The sequence below is a fragment of the Meles meles genome, chromosome 17 (assembly GCF_922984935.1).
Source record: "Meles meles chromosome 17, mMelMel3.1 paternal haplotype, whole genome shotgun sequence".
Lineage (NCBI taxonomy): Eukaryota > Metazoa > Chordata > Mammalia > Carnivora > Mustelidae > Meles > Meles meles.
The window spans coordinates 6,177,631-6,199,709 of record NC_060082.1 but is presented as its reverse complement, the minus strand read 5'-3'; the positions used below and the strand labels follow the sequence as shown (position 1 = coordinate 6,199,709).

General features: G+C 40.5%; 1 protein-coding gene and 1 pseudogene across 1 annotated transcript in view; both read right to left on the bottom strand.

Annotated features, from left to right (window-relative positions):
- The window catches only part of ATF6 (activating transcription factor 6), a 208,921-nt gene that overhangs the window by 57,267 nt on the left and 129,575 nt on the right, over positions 1-22,079 (bottom strand). The window lies entirely within an intron of this gene.
- LOC123927922 lies at positions 17,852-19,064 on the bottom strand (annotated as a pseudogene).

Below are 22,079 nucleotides of genomic sequence, written 5' to 3'. Positions count from 1 at the left end.
AGGAGGGCACTTGTAATGGGCACAGGGTGTCACACGCTACTGATGAATCACTGACCTCTACCTCTGAAACTAACAACACACTCTATGTTCATTAACTGAATATAAGTAAAAAAAAGAGTTAACCCTAAAAAAAGGGGTGGGCAAGCCAAAAAGTCCAAATTCTATTTAAATTACACAAGGTCTTTCCTCTGTGGAGACTTCATAATGGTCTTCTGGCAGAGAAGCACCTTTAAAAATAAAACTAAATCCTAGTACCAAAACAAAACAAAACAAAACAAAACAAAAAACAGGAAACAGATCCCAATGAAACAAAACAAGACAGAACTCCAACGAAGAAAGAGTTCTCAAAGGCCTAATTTTTGAAGAATTTGGGCAGCCACTAACTGGACAACACATGCCTTTCTCTGCTTCACTCCACTGCCCGGTCTCCACCCCTCCTGGTCCCCAGCCTGGCTCAGCCGCTCCGCACGTGTGTCAGTGGCCCCAAACCCCGCCCCCATCCCGCGCACCCCTCAACCCAGTCTGCTCTTCTGCCTGTATTTTCCCACCAGGCTTCCCTCCCCCCTGGGGCACAGGATGTCCTAACACCCCTCTAGGTCCGCCCGGGACCAATCTCACTCCTAGAACTGTGCGCCCACCACAAGGTACAGCCGCGTTGCCTCCACTGGCCTCCTGGGCTTTGAGCAGGCTGCTGTCATAAATCCCAACGTTAGCGGGGCCCAGGGGAGAGATCGGAAAGGAGGAGGACATTTAAGGGCCTATATACTAAAAGGTCCAAAGCAGGAGAGATCAAAGCCAAGTTTTTAATTTGATACTCTTGATATTTAATATCAGTAAAGTAAGCCATGGTGTACATTCCTGAGTTTACAAAATCATTTTCATTTTGGTTATGTGGCTTTCAAATTAATTCCTCTAAACCTTTAAGATTCAGTACTTAGTTTTTCTAATACTGGCTATTGCTTTTGGCTTTCCAGCATTTGAGTATCTTGTCTATTTGTGGGTTTTTGTGAGGGGAAAATGTCTAAGTGCAGAAGCCTGAAGGGCACAGACATAATTTCTCTCCCAGCTCTCCAGCAACCAGGAGACATGTGGCCTAAGCCCGGCCAATCAGATACTCCCCTAATATTCAAAGTTGGGCAATAATGAAAAAAGACTCAGCTGCAGAGGTACAGCAGCAATGGGGACATGCCCCCAGCAGCAGGGCTAGTGGCTGCACGGCAAGTCTCGCTGTCCTACCCCAACTTCTTGAGCCGACACAATGACTGTGTTCTTGGCTGTGTGGCCTTCTTTGGTTCCCATCATTGTTCTGGGCTGAGTTCTCCAGTATCCACATGGAGTCTTGTGAACTAAAAATAGCTTCCCATTAAATTTCTTTCCTGTAATGTAAGCAGTTTCTGCTTTAACTTAAGTTATAGTAAGCTTCTGTTGTTTACAACCAGGAACCATTACTGGCACAATACTGGAATTCCATTTCTGACATATTTTGATACTACTGGTCAATGTCTGACCTAACATTTCCCCAAAACATCCATTTTAATTAGGTTAACCCCATGGTATTATTTAAGGTAAATAAAGCAGATTGAGTCATAAGTCAGTGGATTCCCATATCGCCCACTTGATCCCCACAGTAAGGAACACTGGCTCAGTCACCACCATTCGAACTGCAACTGTCCTTATAAAGACTCTGTTCCAATTGTCAAGTCATTGCTTTTATCTAGCCCTTGCCCTACTTTTTCCTGCAGCAGCTGATGCTCTCAGCTCCTCCTCCAATTTTTAGTCTCATTTTCCCTTGTTTTGTTTTGTTTTCTCTTTTTGCTATCCTCTCTTCCACCCACATCACTCATTAAATACTGGGGTTTCTCAGAGGCAAATCTTTTTTCTTCTCTTCACATTTTCATCTAGCTGCATAATTGGAAAAATATGTTAGGCTCAAATCTCTCAAACCCTAACTGAAGATCCATGTTTACAAACGCTTACTAAATTTTTCCACTGGAATATTCTACAGGTTCTTAAACTATGACTTGTCCTCTTTCTGGGTTTCCGATTTCAATTAACTTCATCCATTTCTATTTAGTTCTCCAAACTGAAACCTAGAATGACCATGGACTCCTCCATTTTTCTTACCTTCAACACTAAATATGCCCCTTTCTTATTCCCAAGCATAAATCTGTATTAGCTCCTCTCAGACGCCTGTATTCACTCTTTGGTAATCTCCTTTAGCCTCAGGCTTTTAAATATTATGTGCATGCTGATGACTCCCAAAGTTGTATTTCTAGCCCATCTCACTCCCTTGGCCTTGACTGTCTGCTCAAAACACCTGGACCTCTCAAAGTTAAGGTATCCAGAACTGAGCTCCTGCTACACCTCTCAAATGTGCTTCTCCCACAGCGTTTCCCATCTCAGTGGCAATGTCATTCCTCTCAGACACGCAGCCAAAGACCCTGTAGTATTCTTCTCATACTCCACATCCATTCATCTATCAGTGAAACCTATCGATGCTGCTTTCCAAATACACGGAGACCTGAACCATCATCCAAGCCGCCGCCACCATCTGCGTAGCTACAACAGCCTCCTCAAGGGTCTGTCTGCTTCTGCTCTGTCTTCCTTCAAGTCTCTTCTCATAGCAACCGCAATGATCCTGTTAAAATGTATACTGCAATGTTCCCACGGCTTCCCATCTCAGAGTAAAATTAAAATAAGCTCCATGGTCTCTAAGGCTGTATATGGTTTGACCCGGCTACTTAATTCTCCGACATCATCTTCCGCAGTTCTTTCCCCTGTTTATTCTGCGGCTGCCGCCACAGCCTCCTTTCCTGTTTCTGGCCTGCACCATATTCCTGCTGCACGGCCCTTGTACCTGCTGCTCCCCCTGGGGTACGAGTACGGAGTCTGCTTGTCCCTCTTGCTCTGCTCCTCCTCTCTCTCTGCCTCTCTCTCAAGTAAATAAAATATTAAAAAAAAGAAAAAGTTCAGAGTACCTAACTGGAAAATATGCTCATCAGAGACAATAACATGAAAAAAAAAAAAAAAAGGAAAAAGAAACAGTAATATGAGAAGCACAACTGGAGGAAATCACACTAATTGTAAATCACTTACTCTCTTCCTCAAAGTTCAGCTGTTAAAGAGATGCCCCTAAGAAACAGAGCCTTCATTTTAAGACACCGCCCACCACTCACCTTTGGAAACACTCAGAACAACGTAACAAGAATCTAAGCTGCTTCATCAAAACTCTGCAAGAACTGATGAATGAATTCAGTAAAGTCACAGGATACAAAATCAACGTAGAGAAATCTGTTGCATTTCTATACACTAATACTGAAGCAGCAGAAAGGGAAATTAAGAAAATAATCCATTCACAACCACACCAAAAATATTAAGAACCTAGGAATAAGCCTAACCAAAGAGCTGAAAGACCTGTACTCTACAGTTTTCTACCTGAAAACTACAGAACACTGATGAAAGAAACAGAGGACACAAAGAAATGGAAAGACATCTCACAGATGGGAAGAAAAAAATACCGTTAAAATGTCTATACGACCCAAAGCAATCCACACATTTAATGCAATCCCTATCAAAACAGCAACAGCTTTTTTCACAGAACCAGAACAAGGGCATCTGGGTGGTTCAGTCGGTTAAGCACCTGCCTTCGATCCAGGTCATAATCCTGGGGTTCTGGGATGGGGCCTGACATCAGGCTCCTTGCTCCATGAGGAGCCTGCTTCTCCCTCCCCCTCATGCTCTCTAATAAATTAAATCTTTCAAAAAAGATGATTAAAAAAATAAAAATAGAAAAAAAAGGACCTAGAACAGATAACCCTAATGCGTGTATGGAACCACAAAAGACCCTGAACAGCCAACACGATCTTGAAGAAGAAAAGCAATGCTGGAGGCATCATGACTCCGGACTTGAAGTGGTGTCGCAAAGCTGCAGTGACCAGAACAATACGGCACTGGCACACAAACAGACGCACAGATCAACAAACAGAAAAGAAAACCTAGAAACGAACCCTCAATTATATGGTCAGTTAATCTTCAATATGGCAGGAAAGAATATCCAATGGGGAAAACCAATGGTTTCGGGAGAACTGGACAGCAGTGGCGAAAGAATGAAACCGGATCCCTTTCCTAGATCACACCAAAAAAACAAATTCAAAATGGATTAAAGACCTAAATGTGAGACCTGAAACCATAAATATTCTAGAAGAGAACACAAGCAGTAATTTCTCTGACACCAGCTGAAGCAACTTTCCAGATCTGTCTCTGGAGTCAAGGGAAACCAAAGCAAAAATAAACTACTGAGATTATATCAAAATACAATGCCTCAGTGAAGGAAACAACCAGTAAAACTAAAAGGCAACATATGGAAAGGGAGAAGATCTTCGCAAATGACCTGATAAAGGGTTAGCACCCAAAATATATAAAGAGCTTATAGAACTCAACACCCCAAAACCGAATAATCCAATTAAAAAACAGGCAGAAGATATGAACAGATGCTTCTCCAAAGAAGACATCCAGATGGCCAGCAGACACATGAAAAGATGCTCCACATCACTCATCATCAGGGAAATGCAAATCAAAGCCACAATGAGATATCACCTCACACCTGTCAGAATGGCTGGAATCAGCAGCACAAGAAACAACAGGTGTTGGCGAGGATGTGGAGGAAAAGAAACTCTCATGCACTGTTGGTGGGAATGCAAACTGGTGCAGCCACTGTGGAAAACAACAAAGAAGTTCCTGGAAAAGTTAAAAACAGAACTACCTTATGATCCAGCAATCACACTAGTGGGTCTTAACCCAAAGAACACAAGAACATTAATTCAAAGGGATACATGCACCCTTCTGTTTGTAGCAGAATTACCTGTCATAGCCAAGACATGGAAGCTGCCCGAGTGTCCATCGACTGACGGATGGATGAAGAAGATGTGGTGTATGTATTATTCTGCCATGAAAAAGAATGAAATCTTTCTATTTACAACAACACGATGAAACTAGAGAGGATGACGCTAAGTGAAGTCAGTCTGTCTGAGAAAGACAGATGCCATATAATTTCACTCATCTGTGGAATTTTAAGAAACCAAATGAGCAAAGGGGAAAAATGAGTGAGAGATCAGGAAACAGACTCATAGGGAACAAACTGATGGTCACCAGAGGGGAGGGGTGAGGAGGACTGGTGCAACAGGTGATGGAGACTGAGGACACTTGCTGTGACGAGCAGCGGTGATGTACGGAAGGGCTGAATCACTGTATCGCACACCCGAAACTGTTATAACGCTGTATGTTAACGACACCAGAATTACAACAAAACTTGAAAAAAGAAAAAGAATTTAAGCTGGAGTTCACTCTCCAATGTGAGGTCTGCAAGCACCGATATGAGTAATTAATGGTGGAGCTGGAGGAAACGAGATGTGTTCAGCCCTGCCCTGGAATGGTGGGTCACGCACAAGTGTTCTCATTAGCAATGGGAGGCCTGTGGCAAGAGTAAGAGAAGGCTCTTTATTTTAGAGGAGTACGTAGGGGGAGGGGGATTTCTTTTTCTAAGTTTTAGATCTTTGCTCTTATAGGAATTTCCCTCTATTAGGAAATATGGCTACAGATAGACTCTTTGCACCTATCAAATGGGGCTGCACTCTAACTTCACAGATCATGGAAAATCCACCTACCAACACAGAGCTCAGAAGACATGTCAGATGACAATCTGGACAAAATGGCTGACTGGAGTATTAGGCTAATTATGAGGAGGAGTGATAAACTGAAAAGGGAAATAAATGCTTTATTAATAGGAAAACAAATAGGTACTATTAAAAAAAAAAACTCACCAAGGAAAGTGTCTAGGAAATGACTATTAGATAACAAAAGGAAGTAAAGAAATTCGCCTGACTAACCCTAACCCTCTCTGTTTCAACATTCTCACAATTATTAAGCAAAGATACTAAACTACTGCAGAAAGGTTAAATAAAACAACCCAAAGCAATCTAAAATTTCCCTGAAGTTTTTTTCTATTTTCCAACTCTTTATTTGTGATATATTTGCTATATTTGTGACATTCAAAAAGCATATAAATACAGGATATGTATTTAACTAAGAGGCAGTGGCTAATAAAGTGAAACTCTGGGCCCAATGTCCTTCTTCAACTGTCCAATATCACCCAAACTCTAATAAACTCAAATTTTTCCTTTTCTTTCCCATCACATTCTTTCACGGATACTCAACTTTACAGTGAGGTTCCCGGAGTCTGGAATGCCCTTGCTCTTTATTATTCTGTGTGAAAGAATATCTATTCACCTTGTATAACTCAGCTTACATTTTCGTCTTTGAAGGCTTTATGATCATCTCCTTCCCATCCCTAAAATCTCAGGTTTGGTCAAGTTTCACGTAGGAGATTCTCTTGAAGGTCTGCTGTTACATTCCAAAAGTCAAGCAAAATATGACGGAAATTATATTGAGCAAAGGCACAGAGTCACGGGGCAGGAAGAAGCCTTACAGATCAGGGAGTCTATGCTCTCACTTAAAAAAACTGAGCCCAGCTAGGATTTAGACCCAGCTCTGTCAACAACAATTTTATCCCAACATACCAACAATCACCAAATCAAAGTAAGTGTTTCTGAAATCACCAAGGAAAGAGACACTGAGATCTTCTAAGTGGAAAATACAATTCACTCATGAAAGGCCATTTATCAAACTGCGAAGACTACTGGAATCTGTCCGCTACATGGGTGGGTTTCTGGGATCCCTAAATAAAAGGAAATCAAGAGCCATCCACAACTTCTCAAACATACTTATCTATCAGGTCACATTTATCTATAATATAATATTTCTGGTCTGTCCCTGTATACATCTGGTTTTTCTTTGTGCGTGATCAGGAAGCAGGTGTTACCTTTAACATCACTCTGAATCACAAAGATCAGGATGCTAAAGATCCTGGGGAGAAAATGGTCAACACAGATAATCCTTATGGCCTCTAATTTATACAAATGACAGGTGATTATATGAAAGTAACAACTACTGATGATTGTAAATGAAGGTAAACGGAAGTAATTTCACATGAACACAGAGAATTATTTCAATATTATTGATAAGACCCCAAAATGCATTTGCATAAGTAATTCTAACATGGGCACATACTAAAGTATGTCAAAATAAAGTCAAAATAAATATAGGCAGCCTTACATACATATTAGTAATTATTCTTACATGTTTTAAGACATGAGTCAGGGAAACTGTCCTATAAATCCCTGACTCTATTATTTATTTCTACAGCTCCCAGGATACACCTTTTCCTGAAGAGAATCAAGAATTGTTAGAATGGGATGAAATACATGTATGACTCTACTATGGGCAGAAAATCAAAGAATGATCGAAGTATGATCTGACAACTCTCAGAATATAAAACATAAAAATCTCACCAACATCAAATAGTAAGGTAAAATTCCTGGACAGTAGTTTTAGACCACCGAACTTCAGGTTGAGTATATAACTTAGCTGTTTAAAATGATCCAAGAGCAAGTTCAAATCCAGAAACAAAAAACAGCTGCTGTCTGCTACCCACATAAGCACTGTCAGACTCTGAATATAAAACCAATTTATGGCTCACCTAAAACAGACTTAAGTATACCGGGGGAAGGGGGGAGGTTGAGACTGAAGAATATGTCTTAGTCATTCGAGACTAAGTGGCTTTAAAAACTACATAAGTACATACATATAATTCATATGCATGATAAACAGGAAAACTTGTTTTATAGTAGGTAAGGGTAAAGCTTGTTTAATTGATAAAGGACAGAACAGGGGCACCTGGCTGGTTCAGTCAGTAGAGCATGTGACTCTTGATCTTGGGGTTGTGATTTCAAGCCCCACGATGGGTGCAGAGTTTACTTAATTAAAAAATGTATATGACAGAATAATTATGAGTAGTTGATATAGTGCTCTGTCTATTGCAATTTTGTTCTAAACATCGTATCATTGCTACTAAGATTACACAGCAAAAGTATTCCCAAGCAGAAGTTAGTAAATGCATTAATACTGACTGTGCTCCCCGAAACCAGTATAGAAGTTAGTAAATGCATTAATACTGTGCTCCCCGAAACCAGTACAGAAGTTAATAAATGCATTAATACTGACTGTGCTCCCCGAAACCAGTACAGAAATGGTGTCATGTATGCTTGAACAAAATAAGAGATCAGTAAATCCTCAGGATACGTTAGTCAATTTTATGCTTTAATAAGGTCATAGTGCCTCTTGAAATTACTGAGAAGAGATCAAGATTATATCTAAAAAAATAAAATAGCCATTAATCTCACAGTGTAGCTAAAAAGTTCAGAGGAAAGTTAGGTTAGAAATTATTGACGTTTCAAGCAGAATAAATAAATTAATTAAAAGATATTCCAGCATTAGTTCATTAAAAGAAACATCAATCTGTCTCTTACATAAACATGTTTAAATTAATTTAAGAGACCAACACAGGGGCGCCTGGGTGACTCAGTCCGTTAAGCGGCTGCCTTCGGCTCAGATCATGATCCCAGGGTCCTGGGATCAAGCCCCGCATCAGGCTCCCCACTCCATGGGGAGCCTGCTTCTCCCTCTCCCACTCCCCTGCTCGTGTTCCCTCTCTCACTGTCTCTCTCTCTGTCAAATAAATAAATAAAATCTTTTAAAAAGAGAGAGCGAGAGACCAACACAGCACTACTGTGAATAATACTAAAAGTTTCAAAATTATTTTCTAGGCAGAATTTTTTTTAAAGATTTTATTTACTTATTAGAGAGCAAGAGACACACCCACACAACAAGCAGGGGAGAGAGGGAGAAGCAGACTCCTCGCTGAGCAGGGAGCCTGATGCGGGGCTCCATCCCAGTACCCCGGGATCAAGACCCAAGGCAAAGGCAGACACTTAACCGACTGAGTCACCCAGGTGCCCCTAAGCAAATTTTAAAATTTAAGATCTAGGCAGAACTTTTAAATTAAATCTTTTTGAGTAAATTTAAATGGTTTCTGAAGTGGGAATGGAAGAGTTAAAAGGAATGAGTAATATTTCTTTCAGATTAGCGTAATTCCCACAGCCTTCGCTTTTATCAAAGGTTTCATTTTTCAATTTTGAAATGTCATTCAATTTTCAAATGCTTAAATCTCCTTAGGGAGCTGAAGACTGTTTTGCAAAACATTTTTACAGAAACCATAAGAGACTCCTAAGCAGAAGAAATAAACTGAGGGGTGTTGGAGGGAAATGGAGTAACCAGGGACAGGCATTAAGGTGGGCACATGAGGTAATGAGCACTGGGTCTTAGACACAACTAATGAATCACTGAACTCTACCCCTGAAACAAATAATATACTTTATGTTAATTGTATGTAAATAAATTAAATTTAAAAATAAAAATTGAAAGATATTACATTCATCAAAGTCAATTTATTCTTCCTACTCTACTACTTACATCATTTTTAGACTCTTCCTATAATAAAATCCAATAGTGTGGGGCGCCTGGGTGGCTCCAGTTGGCTAAGCACCTGCCTTCGGCTCAGGTCATGATCCCAGGGTCTTGGGATCGAGCCCCGCATCGGGCTCCCTGCTTGGTGGGCAGCCTGCTTCCCCCTCTCCGCTTCTCCCCTTATCCTGTTCATGCTTGCTCACTCTCTCCCTCTCTCAAATAAACAAAATCTTTTAAAAAAATAAATAAAACAGAATAATGTGGAGTTTAAATGCCGAAGAACTGCATTTGACTTACTGGGTTCTTATTGAAAATATTAACCCTCAGCTCAAGAGGTTCATAAAATGACTTTCTGAGAGGTCTTTTTTCATGCCATCTGTTAACTCTATACGCAGAACTGAGTATTCCCACTCCCCGAACAGCGGCCAGATAGTCCAACTTCTTCAGCTCTGGATGGAGCCTAACAGTGCAGTGAGCTGCGAAATGTGGAGGTCACGTGCTCACAATAATTTTGTGCTTGGCTCACGGCATCAATGTAGGGAGAAAAGCAAAGAAAAATATTCACCAATATTAAAGAAGCATAGGAATAAGGCAGTGGTGTGCTGAGTTCACTATACTTACTCTAAACTGTACAAAATTTATGAAATTTTTTAAAAAAGATTTTATTTGAGAGTGAAAGAGACTGAATACGTAGGAGGAGGGGCAGAGGGAGACAGACCAGAGAACCGGATGCGGAACTCGATCCCAGGACCCTGGGATCAAGAGCTGAGCCAAAGGCAGACACTTAACCAACTGAGCCAACCCAGGAGGCCTCATGAAATAATTTTTGTGCAAAATGCTTTAAGTCTTCATATTTATCAGCAAATAAAACTTAATAAAATCTGAAAGAATTCCTTCTTAATTATTTAACGAACTATATTAATGTTCAAATACTAAAGACACTATTGAACTTTTTAGTACCGGAATCTGGAAGACAGAGCTTTATGTGCACGAGCACAGAGAACCAGTGCTGAGAAACAATTTTCAGGATTCTTCCCTCTTTGATACACTAGAGTTATTTCTCCACAACTGGTGGCTACAAAAGTAATAAGGAATTACTGGTGTTGTTAATGGGGTGAGAGAGTTGTTTTCGATGGGGATTCGGCGCAGATGTTTGGAGTAACTCGCAGCTGTCGCCGGGTGAGCAGGCTTAATGAAATTCCTGGGAGTAAGAAGCAGAGCTGCCAGGGGCGCTTGAAAACGTTCGCATTATGGTGACGTGCAAAGTTTAATTAGAAGCCAGAAACTGGCCTTTGTTCACTTCGGAACCTGATTTTTAGGTGTCTCACACCTAAAACTGTCACGTATTTCTGGGTCCGCATCCACGTACGTGTTCAAGTGCAGCAGAGTGCCTCACTTGTTGACTGTATGTCTTAGGGGAAAAGGGAGAAACAATTTTCTGCAGTTTGACCTAGTTTGGGTTTAGTTCAATTTAATTCAAAAATACTTCAGAAATTTACTGTAGGCAAAACCCCAAAAGAGTAAGTAAAAAAACTCACTATTTTCAAGGAACTTATGTGGAGAGAATAGACACAGACATAAAAAAAAGAAAGAAAGAAACATAATTATGATGGGGATTCAATGGCACTACGGGGATCTGGGTGTTCAAGCGCTGCTCCGTGACGGACAGCCTGACTTTGTCCATAGGCACCTGGAGGCACCGGGCTCTGGTATTCTTTCGCCCATACTGAAACAGTTTGCGTCTCAATTTTTATAATAAGATGCCAAACTTACCATCTATTTGGTTTCTAAGAATTATTTATTTCTTTATTTGACAGAGAGAGAGAGATCACAACTAGGCAGAGAGAGGGGGAAGCAAAATCCCTGCTGAGCCTCAATCCCAGGACCCTGAGACCATGACCTGAGCGGAAGGCAGAGGCGTAACCCACTGAGCCACCGAGGCGCCCATCAACTTGGTTTCTAAAGCATACAAAGCTGCCTTGAAGTAGCCATACAGATGACTATACTCTAGGCGTTCCCCAAAGTCTGGGTGACAGACACGCTATTGAGAAGGCATGCTTATGGGGCGTTCCAGCCATCCCCGCCTTCAGGCAGTCTAAGTTCCAAGATCAAGCTGGTGTCCAGAGAGGTTTGGTTCACAAAGTTTAGGCTCTCCCTGAATGGCTTTTACTGAATTGTACACTATGAACTGGATGGCAAACTAATAAAAATTTTACTAAAAATCAAAAAAATCCACACTTCATGAAATACTAGGTCCCCATAATACACCACTGTCCAAAGTTCTGTTTCAGCTTCAAGGCTCCTCCCAATTACCTCAGAAATCTTAGCTCACGCAGTTCTGTCCAACTTCATATATATAAGTAACTTCATATTTTCTAGTATACAAATTAAAAGGTGGAAAGAAACGTGTGAAATTTTAATAATCTATTTAACCCAGTACAGCTAGAATATTATCATCCAACATGTAATTGATGCAAAAATTGAGATATTTTATTTCTTTATATAAATCTTCAAACTCTTGTGTGCCTTTTATGCTTTTAGCCCGTCTCAGTGACCAGTTCCATCTGAAGACTAGTACCTACTGTACTGAATACACTGAATCCACTGGAGGATAAACTTTTGTGCAATGGCCCTTTCGGGCTTCCTCCCCAACAAAACTGAAGCTCTTCTGCTCTCCCCCTTTATCCTGTAGGTTATTAGGAACAGCAGCCCGAACACCGTAACAACTCCATTCAGCAATTCTTCGGTGGTAAAGATGAGGAGTGGCGGAGTTGGTTAGTAGGAAATTTTAAATTCATACATTAAAAAAGTAAAAAAAAAAACCTCTTGTAATATACTTCTCCTGGTCCGTCCCCCGATGCTCTAAAAGCACCAACCTCTAACACAAAAGGCATTCCTGATGGTACAAAGTAACTCCTCCTCAGAAGGATATAGGATTGGAGCTACTGAGACTCTCCTGGGTTTTGTTCAGTAAGAATTATTATTTTTTTTTTTAAAGGAAGCACCAGTCTTTTTTTTTTTTTTTTTTAAAGATCTTTTATTTATTTATTTGAGAGAGAGATCACAAGTAGGCAGAGAGGCAGGCAGAGAGAGAGAGAGGCAGGCTCCCTGCTGAGCAGAGAGCCCGATGTGGGACTCGATCCCAGGACCCTGAGACCGAAGGCAGCGGCTCAACCCACTGAGCCACCCAGGCTAACCAAATTACATTTAACATAAATTTAGAGATTTAAAAAATGTTTTCTTTATACAATCTTAAGTAAAAATTTTGCAGGTTTAGAAACATTTCAACTTCTCTTAAATTCTGTGGAAAAAGTAACACACCACAAGGACATGTTAATTTGTGGAATTCTCCCAGTTTGCATGTTTCCAGAAGAACTCTCTTTTAACATAATCTCATTTACTGATAATAGGGAGATAGTGTGGTCCAGTAAAAGAGCGCTAGCCTGAAATGGAAGATGATTTGACTTCTTGACTTTGCTTGTGGTGAGTTATGACACTATGTAACTTTCTGGGTCTTAATTTCTCCATCTGTAAAATTAACGGGCCAAAGTACATCTCTGAATCTCAAAAAATTTAAATTGAAAACTATATTCAACAATTTCAAAATGCTTTACACTTTGAAAGCAATAGTATTTGAAGCAAATGTTATCGCTTCCGACATAAGGTTTTAAGACTTTGTAAAAGTGAGCTTGCGTAACAAAGCTAGAACAAATGGCCAATTGTGAAAGGAATCTAATTCTGATTACAGGTTCGCCTCCTGTTCATCAGCACCTGCCAGCTTTTCATGAATGAATAAAAATAACACTGGACATTCTGTGTGTGACAGAATTCATTAAATTTAGCTTACCAGCAAGACATTTTAAATGTGAATGACGGGGTTCACTAAGCTTCACTGATAAAATTCTGCTAACTGACCTTAAGGAACTTAAAAAAGTTTTCACACAACAGGAGGCACCCGGGTGGCTCAGTTGGTTAAGCAGCTAACTGACCTGCGACCAACTCTTGATTTCCGCTCAGGTCATGATCTCAGGGTCAGGAGCTCAAGCCGGTACTGGGTTGTCTGCTCAGCGTTGAGTCGGCTTGTCCTTCTCTTTCCCCCTTTGCCCCTCCCCCTGCTGGTGTGTGCTTTCTCTCAAATAAATAAATAAAATTAAAAAAAAAAAAAAAGAGACTTAGCCCAATAAAGAAAACAACAGACAAATGTACGGTCATCTAATATAAAGGTATTATTGCTGAAGAAAAGGTAAGTCATGAAACTCCTAAATGTATATTCTGTTTCCCATGAACAGTTTCAGTTCAAGGCGGGCAGATGCTCATGTATTAGTGTAGGGTTCCGACGCAGAGAACAAGGGTGGTCCAGCACCTGTTTCTTAACTGACTGAGTCCTTTGTTTTCTTCAAAAAGATCAGTAATTTCTAAAAAATGCCTTGATGTCAGTGCACAATAGGATCTTTCAGAAATGTTTAAATGTTGACAGAGGAAGTAGGATTCCCTCCTAGTCATAACAAATCATGCGAGCAGGAATAACTCATCTAATCAGTATAAAATAATGTAATTGCTTTCTTGTACACATTTTAAACAGGTAATTAATACGCTTTTCTTGGGGGCGATAAGCACTAAATAATAATTACAGCTCTATGCTAATGCCATATGGAGCCCCAACCCAACAGCAGCGCACAATCCTAATCTAAATACCTAGACATTCTCCCAGTCATCTAGGCACATGTCCTCCTGCCTACCAGATCTCTATTTTCCACACTCTAGTCAAAATCCCTGACTCAGACAAATATTCTCACACTGACAAGACAGAGCCATAAGGACCCCTGAAAAACAGAATGAAAGGGGGTTTATTTATTGCTATCTGAATCTGGGGTATCACTCAAATGAAATTACAATTGGTAAGATTGGGTTTAAATACAAATGCTTATCCCCTACAGAAATACGCATCATGAATTTGCAATGATTTAAAAACACTTTTGTATTCTTTAAAATAAATGAAACCCACATAGACACTTCAGTAATTTTGACCTAGAGGGTTCTAAGTCATTTCTCCATTATTTTTCCAATTGAGGGTTAAGATAGTTCTTTTAGACTTTAAAACTGATCACACAGTTATCTATTAATGGTTAAGGCCACTTCGTTAAGAATTCTGCAGACACATGAAAACTTCACAAAAACTATAAAAATTTTTGCCTCTAACAACCCAAGAATCTATAAACAATTCAGTATTTTTTTAAAAACCCTCTAAGCTCCAAAGTTTAAATGTTAAAATTAAGCCTTTTCTACATCATTTATATGATTTAAGAAAGGTATTTTTCACTTATTTCTAAAAGCCAGATCTACCAATTTCCAAGTTTCCAAACAAATTTGAGTTAGTAGCCTTCACAAAGTACAAAAGTAATTTAAAACTACAATTATTTAACCCCCAAGTAAGTTTTTAGAACAATTTTTTAAGAATGAAACATCAGAACATTCTCTCAATTCAGTGGTATTTTTAACATTTAAAAATGGAGATGTAAGTACTAATAATAGGCTAATAACATATATTAGAAACCACGTTTTTACACCAACTCTTAAAATAAGTCTATTATTTTAAGAGCTTTTGCAACCATTCTCAAGAAAGGGAAAATCACAAAGGGCCTACTTTTTGCAGAAGAGACTTTATAAAAGCATTCCAACTTCAATTTGGTTCGATACATTATTAGAACGGGGGGAAAATACAAATATCAAAACCCTCACCTACAAAGGACAAGTGTATGTTCTTAGTAAAAGACATGCCTGGGTGTTTAGAGACTATTTGTTTCAATCTGGCATGGGTTTGCCAGCTTCGGAATAAAAGAAACAAGCAGAAGATGATAGTTGTATCATGCATGGAAAAGATATTTTAAACCTTAGAAGATTAACTATGCTTGAAAACTAAGCTAGTTTGGACTTCCCTTGACACTGTCCACTACAAATTTGTGTGCCATTAAATGCCTGCCAAATTGTATGAACCAACAGTAGGGTTCCTGGCACTTTTGTGATTCGGATATAACACCTTACAAGGAAAATAAAGAGAACTCTCTAGGGGGACCGTCAAATGCAAATAGAGATTTTTCAATCATATCTTTTGTTGTTGCTGCTGCAGGAGGAAAAAACTCAAAATCAGATTCGAAAGACAGTCTTTTCAGAAGTCCAACGAAAGAATAAACTTGTTTTGCCTCAATATCATTTTCTAGTTTACTTCTGAAATAAAGTTTCTACTAAGTCAGTTGACAAATCTTTCTAATCTATACAGGTTGGAATAGAAAAATGTTCATCACCATTTCTGTAAGAACAGGACCAACGTGCATTTTCTAGATAAAACTATAAATAAAAATTTAAAAATCAAACGTAATTGCAACAGAATTTTATGTCTCCAACTCACTTTCCTCATGGAGAAATATCTTTTCATTCCTTCAAGTGAAACACATAAGGAAAATGAAAGAAGAAATGCCAGGAATCATCAGACACTTCCTAGACAGATACATACTGACGTCAACTTCAGGAAAACCTAACAGGTATCCTACGACCTCAGAAAAACAAAAAACTACCCACCACAAATAATGCGGTATAGTTCAAACTTGGAAATATACCTTGTCTAAAAAAACATGCAAAAGAAAACATCGCTGCTTTACATTTTAAACAATTCTTGCTGATAAAAGGAAATGTTTTTACAACAGCATGTGAAATCAAGTCTGTACATAAAGGTTCACGTCGGTTTTCGCCCTTGGCAACCAAGACACACTTGAAGAGAAACTGTTTTTACTTCAGAAGTCATTTCACTCATTAAATGGGGAAAGAGATGAAATTATTCATGTTTTGACCTTACCCATAAGCAAGGTCAGAAGGTAACTGCATTTATAGCAAGATCTATATCCTTACAAAGATATTAAAAAAAAAAGAGAGAAAAGGTAGAATTACAAGTAAATTTTAAAATAGATATGGCCTCTTTTATATGGTCACTTCGTTTCAGAGGATCTTATATAGACAAGAAATTTCAATGGGAAATAAGTTTTCATCTCTCACAAAAAATAAACATAATCCCTCATCATTTTCCCACCAAAAACTCACTTGACAAATAATTTATTGCATGAAAGCATTACTATCCATTATTTTAAAAAATTAAGGTCATACTTATGTATGCATAAAGTTTCAAAAATATTATGAGGATTCAGAGCACAAGTTGTTAAATGGGAAAAAGAGACAAAGCTATCCATTGTGCACAGAAATAATCTCACTCCTATTATAAAAAGGTATCAAAAATAACTCCCACTCGTGCTTTTTCCAAATGTGTTATTACATAACCTCCACACCTGGTGTTTCTGAGTGATGAAGATCCTTGAATGATAGTAATACTAAGAAAAGGTGTTCTGAATAGACATACTTAAGCTGACTGAAGTGTATTTATCATCAAAAAAACTAAAATTCTGAACAAAAGCCATGATGGACAAAGGATTAATTTTATCAGAAGAAATTCCCCCTAATGCATGAGGTGACACAGAATGCAGTAATTCACTGTACCTGAAACTGAAATCTGGAAATGCTGGACTTGAAAAATATCAACAGCATAGATCATGGCTGAAAAGATAATGGTTTCCTCTCAACCAGGCAGCAAAAGCGGGAGGAAAAAACTCAAAGTCACATTTTAGAGTCTTTAAATATAAATAGTAATTCGTATGATGTGAGACAGAAATTCAAATGAGAGGCCGTAAGAGACATCTCAAGAGACAAAAGGGGAAGAGAGATGAAATTCAACTGAGGAGGAAAAAAGTAAACATGATACAAAGCTTAAAGGATTCAGCAGGAACTCAGGAGATAAATGAATACACAGAAGGAATTCTAAGCTGTGTGAAAGGAAACCAGAAGATACAGAGACGGTAGAAAGCTGTGCAAGGAAGCAGTTTTCATAGCGTCCTCTTCATTCTAAGGGAGGCACGGCAGTCCATTTCTTTAGAACAATGAAGATCTGTTACTCTTTACACACTCATTTTTCTTATACATCAGAGCTGAAAAGTATCAAGGGTATGAGTCCAAATGAGGACAGAAATCCGATACCTCTGAAGATTACAGTTCAGATAAGCACACTTAGTACATCATAAAATGTTAAAACCAAGTTTTATTTCAATCTGCCAAACTGGAGACATACAATGACCTAAACACATCCCTTTAAACCCCTTTCCTTGCGAAAAAACAAACAACAGTGGTAAAAGGAGCATTTCTGAGGTTTGAACAAAGTAACGTATAGCAGAACCTTCGGAAAGACTTCATTTAACTTTCTTTTGTACTTTAGGTTTTTCTTTGAGTAACCCCTGAAACCATTCAATGTCACCAATGCCATAAAAAAGAAACCCTGGCCAACATGCATCTACAAAACTGCTTTTAAAAACAGCAGTCCTCCTCCTTGGCCAACCCTACCATGGTCTGTCCCCACCCTCTCGGGGAAAGAAAAAGCAAGTAACAACTACACCACAAGGACTGAGTGTGAGGATAAAGCCGTATGAAATTGTCATTAAATGCACATTTCCAGTCGCTTCAACACCTGTAGAGTCATTAAGAACCCCTTTTGGCTGCCTAAACAGCTGGGGCACCTCCTGAAGGAAAGAGGGGTGGAGAAAGGCCCTCAGTAGAGGTTGTCGGTGTTGGTAATCCGAGGGGTTTTGATCTTGATGTTTTTGAGGATCACGTCGTGCAAGGTGGCAAACTGGTTCCGAACGTGCAGCAGGATCTGGCGCACGCTCAGATACTCGTTCTCGTCCACCGCGGCCACGGTGCGGCGGTCATCTTCCACCTGGGGGTACTTCGCGATCCTGGACACCAGCTTGGCCCTGGTGTTGTAGTAGGAAGAGAAGCGGTGCGGTGCTCTCCACGGTCCATAGCTGGTTCACGGTGTCCTCCTGGATGGACACGCCGAAGCTGTTGCCGTCCTCCACCTTCGGGATGAGCAGCTGCACGCACATCCGCACCGTGTTGCATTTCTCTCTCAGCAGCTCGATCTCAGGCTTTACCCGCTCAATCAGCTCCACCACATAGTGGTTGCTCCGCAGCAGCTGTCCCTCGCCCCCGGGCAGGGCCGGCACCTTGAGCAAAGACTGGGACGGCGGCGGCGGGTCCCGGTTGGGCCCGTCCCCCGCGGGGTCGGGTACGGCGGCGGGCTCCAGGGCGGGCACCAAGCGGATTCTGGACAGGTCTTGCAGGTGCAGCAGCTCCTGGACCCGACCGTCCAGCTCCAACAGCTTCTGAGGGAAGAAGGTGGACATCCTGTGCGATGCGGGCTCGAAACGAATCCACTTTCCCCTGCACGTCCTGCTCCAGCTCCAGCGGCGAAGCCATGCCATCCAGGGCCGTCGGGTCGGACACCACCCGGCTTCCCCCTCCGCCACCAACAGGCCTTGGGTACCGCCGCTGCTGCTGCTACCGCCGCCGCCGCCAACTCCCAACAGATCACGCCCAGCCCCACCGGAAGTGACGTTGCGGAGTCCGGGCCACCCGTGCCGGAAGAGACCGGAAGCCCCAGGTAGGGCATGGCCTCCCAGCGACGCCGCAGCCAGGCAGCCCTGCTTTCTGGGGGTGGGGAGAGGAGTCTCCACCGATCCAGGCTCCCTGAGCAGTCCCTGGCCCCTCCCCAACCTGCCGGCCCCTGGGCCGGAAGCCTGTGCACGACTGATGGTCCTGAAGAACATTGTTAACTTAAGCACTGTGAAGACCAAGCAACAACGTACTTTACACAGAAGCTCGAGGAAACCTACGATCCCTGGATTCTGGACACCCGGTCTCCTTCGAAAGTCACCTCGAGAAATGAGCTCTCCAGAGTAGGCTCACTTCTGGAGAGCCAGAAGTCACACCTTTCCTGGTAACTTGGGCGTATCCATGCTTCCCCCTTACAAAGTCAGAAGTGGCTCCTCCTTCACTAGGGCATTTTAATCAAGTTAGTAAAGTTCTGAGCTCTTCTATGGCTTACTTCAAACAATGTTTAGTTTGAGTTACAAATGTTAAGTTCTAGGACTCTTCTTAAACCTCATCTTCTTTGGGATGATTAACCGTTTGAATCTGGACTGTAAGATTAAAGTATCAAATATCTTCAATTTGATAACTATATTGTAGTTAGAGAAGTGAATATACAAAATTTTTTTTTTTAAAAAGTGAATATCCTTTTTTTAAAAATACACACTACAGTATTAAGGGATAAAGTGACAGGATATATTTAACTTCAGACAGTTTGCAAAAATAATGTGCATGTAGATGTATACAGAGAATGTTAAAGCAAGTGGAAAAATGTTAAAAATTGATTAATCCATATAAAGGTGTATGGGAGTTCAGTACTGTAACTTTTCTGAAGCTTGAACTTACTTCAAAATAAAAAGTGAGGAGTGGCTGGGTGGCTCACGTAAAGTATCTGCCTTTGGCTCAGGTCATGATCCCAGGGTCCTGGGATCCAGCCCCACCTAAGGATCCCTGCTCTGGGGGAATCCTGCTTCTCCCTCTCTCACTTCCCCTGCTTGTGTTCCCTCTCTCGCTGTCTCTCTCTCTGTCAAATAAATAAATAAAATCTTTCAAAAAAAAAATAAAAATAAAAAGTGAAAAAAACTACCTTTTCCCTAAAGGCTTCCAGAATCATAGAGAAAAATGCTGTAACCTTCTAAAATTTCACTCCATTTGTTTATTTTCATTTCCCTGAGATAACTTCCTTTCGTTCCTTGCAACACCACACTGCATGCCTTTGATTTTATAGATTACTGAAGTTTAGTTCAAAAGATTATTCTGAAGATGCTATAGTATAGTTCTGAATGTAACTGTCACCTCGACTGGACTGTAAACTTCTTCAGGACGTAAGTCAAGTCTTAATTTGTTGACATCACACGTGGCACAAGGCCTGGCATGGAGCAGGTACTCAGTACATGACTGATGAAATGACCTTGAATTAGTAAGATTTTAGCAAACCATAATTTCACAAGATCTAGAACAGAAAAGAAAATATCAACAAGACAAACATGTTATAAGTTGGGCTTCCCAGCAAGCACACAGACTGCTTATAGGAGGTTTTTCAGGGAGTGTTCTTGAGAAAGGACCTGAAAAAAGGAAGAGACGTAACGGGGGAGAAGTTAGGCACTGATGCGCTCTCAGAGCCTCAGATGACCCCACGGAAAACCAGGAAAGCCCCTTCACAGTTGTCCTGAGTTGGGGACAAGGCAATTCCTGAAGATGACTGTTTGGCAGGACTTCCAGCAGTTGGAAAAATACTCTTTAGTTTTGAGGCAGGAACTGGGGAGTGAACAAAGCTTCAAGTACACATGTACCACGGTAAGATACATATACTAACAAACAAGTGATTTAAATTGTATTCAAGTCAACTGTGTTCAGCCCCAATTAGGGGCTGAAATTTCTGTGTTTAGATCACAGCACGTCTTGGAATGTGACAAAAAAGAATGTGGTGGAGGGAATTATATTTTCAAAGATACATGTTTGGATAAAGGTGTATATGTATTGTGGCTCTACGGGGAGGTCTACTGGGGAATTACCGCTATGTTGGATCTTACGGTGTCTGGGAAAGTGGCAGCAACTGAGGCAGGAAAAGTAAGCAAGGACCAGCTCATGGAGGCATAGCCCTCGTTTCCAAGGTAAGGAAGTTAATCAAAGCCAATGAAGGGATTCAGGTGGGGGGCGCGGGGACCCACACAGATGGATGACTTCAGTGAGGAGGTGGATATGATGAGAATAAAGAGGGCCTGCAGATTTAACACAAATGGTAAAGCATGCCTCATTCAGAGGATGGCAATAGGGCTGGAGAGAAGACTAGAAAGTTTTAGGAAGTACAATTACAATACATGGTGACAGTTTTGGGATGAGAAAAGGCAGATCTCGATATTAATTTTTTCTTTTTTGTTAGAAAAAGATTTCCTATTTACACTTATATTAAACTTCTCCTAAGAGATGACTTGGATATCCATACATTTTTATACATGCAAATTTACATTCAAGTTATGGGAATTCAGATTGGGTGCTCAAACAGAAAAGGAAAATCAAATCTTGAAACATGACCAGTTTTCCCCTATCTCGATTTTCTTCATAACTTTAGCCATAAAAGATTACAAGGGGGCTACTATGGAAATTCTCTTTAATGTGAAAAGCATCCCCAATGTTATATATGATTTACCAAATACATAACTACTCTATTCTCAAAGGGAAAATATTTCTAGCTGCTCTTTTAAAGAAGTGGGGACTTACTTTCTATTTATGACACTGACTAATGCAGCCATATATATGAAATTATTTTCTTTCATTGTCTGATAACAGGATATAAAATCCTTGGGGGGGGGCTCAGCTGCTCTTTTTTCTACTGTGGTGTAAGAATTTCATTTATTCATAATATGCTTCTTGTCCTTGCTAATTAGAGCAGCAGTTGGCAGGAAAATGACAGCTCCTATTTCTTCTTTCCCCATTGACCAACAGCAAGCAGCAGTTGTTTTTGAAAATTATTTAATGCATTTACATGCCTTGATTCAACCCATGAAATTAACACTGAGTGCTAACAGGTGGAGGAAAGCTGGGCACAGCTGTGTAGAGGGTTGTCTCGTTGGGGTCAGTTTCTCCCTTCCCCACAGTCCAGCAGGGTTCAGCATGTACTGATGCCAATAAGGACA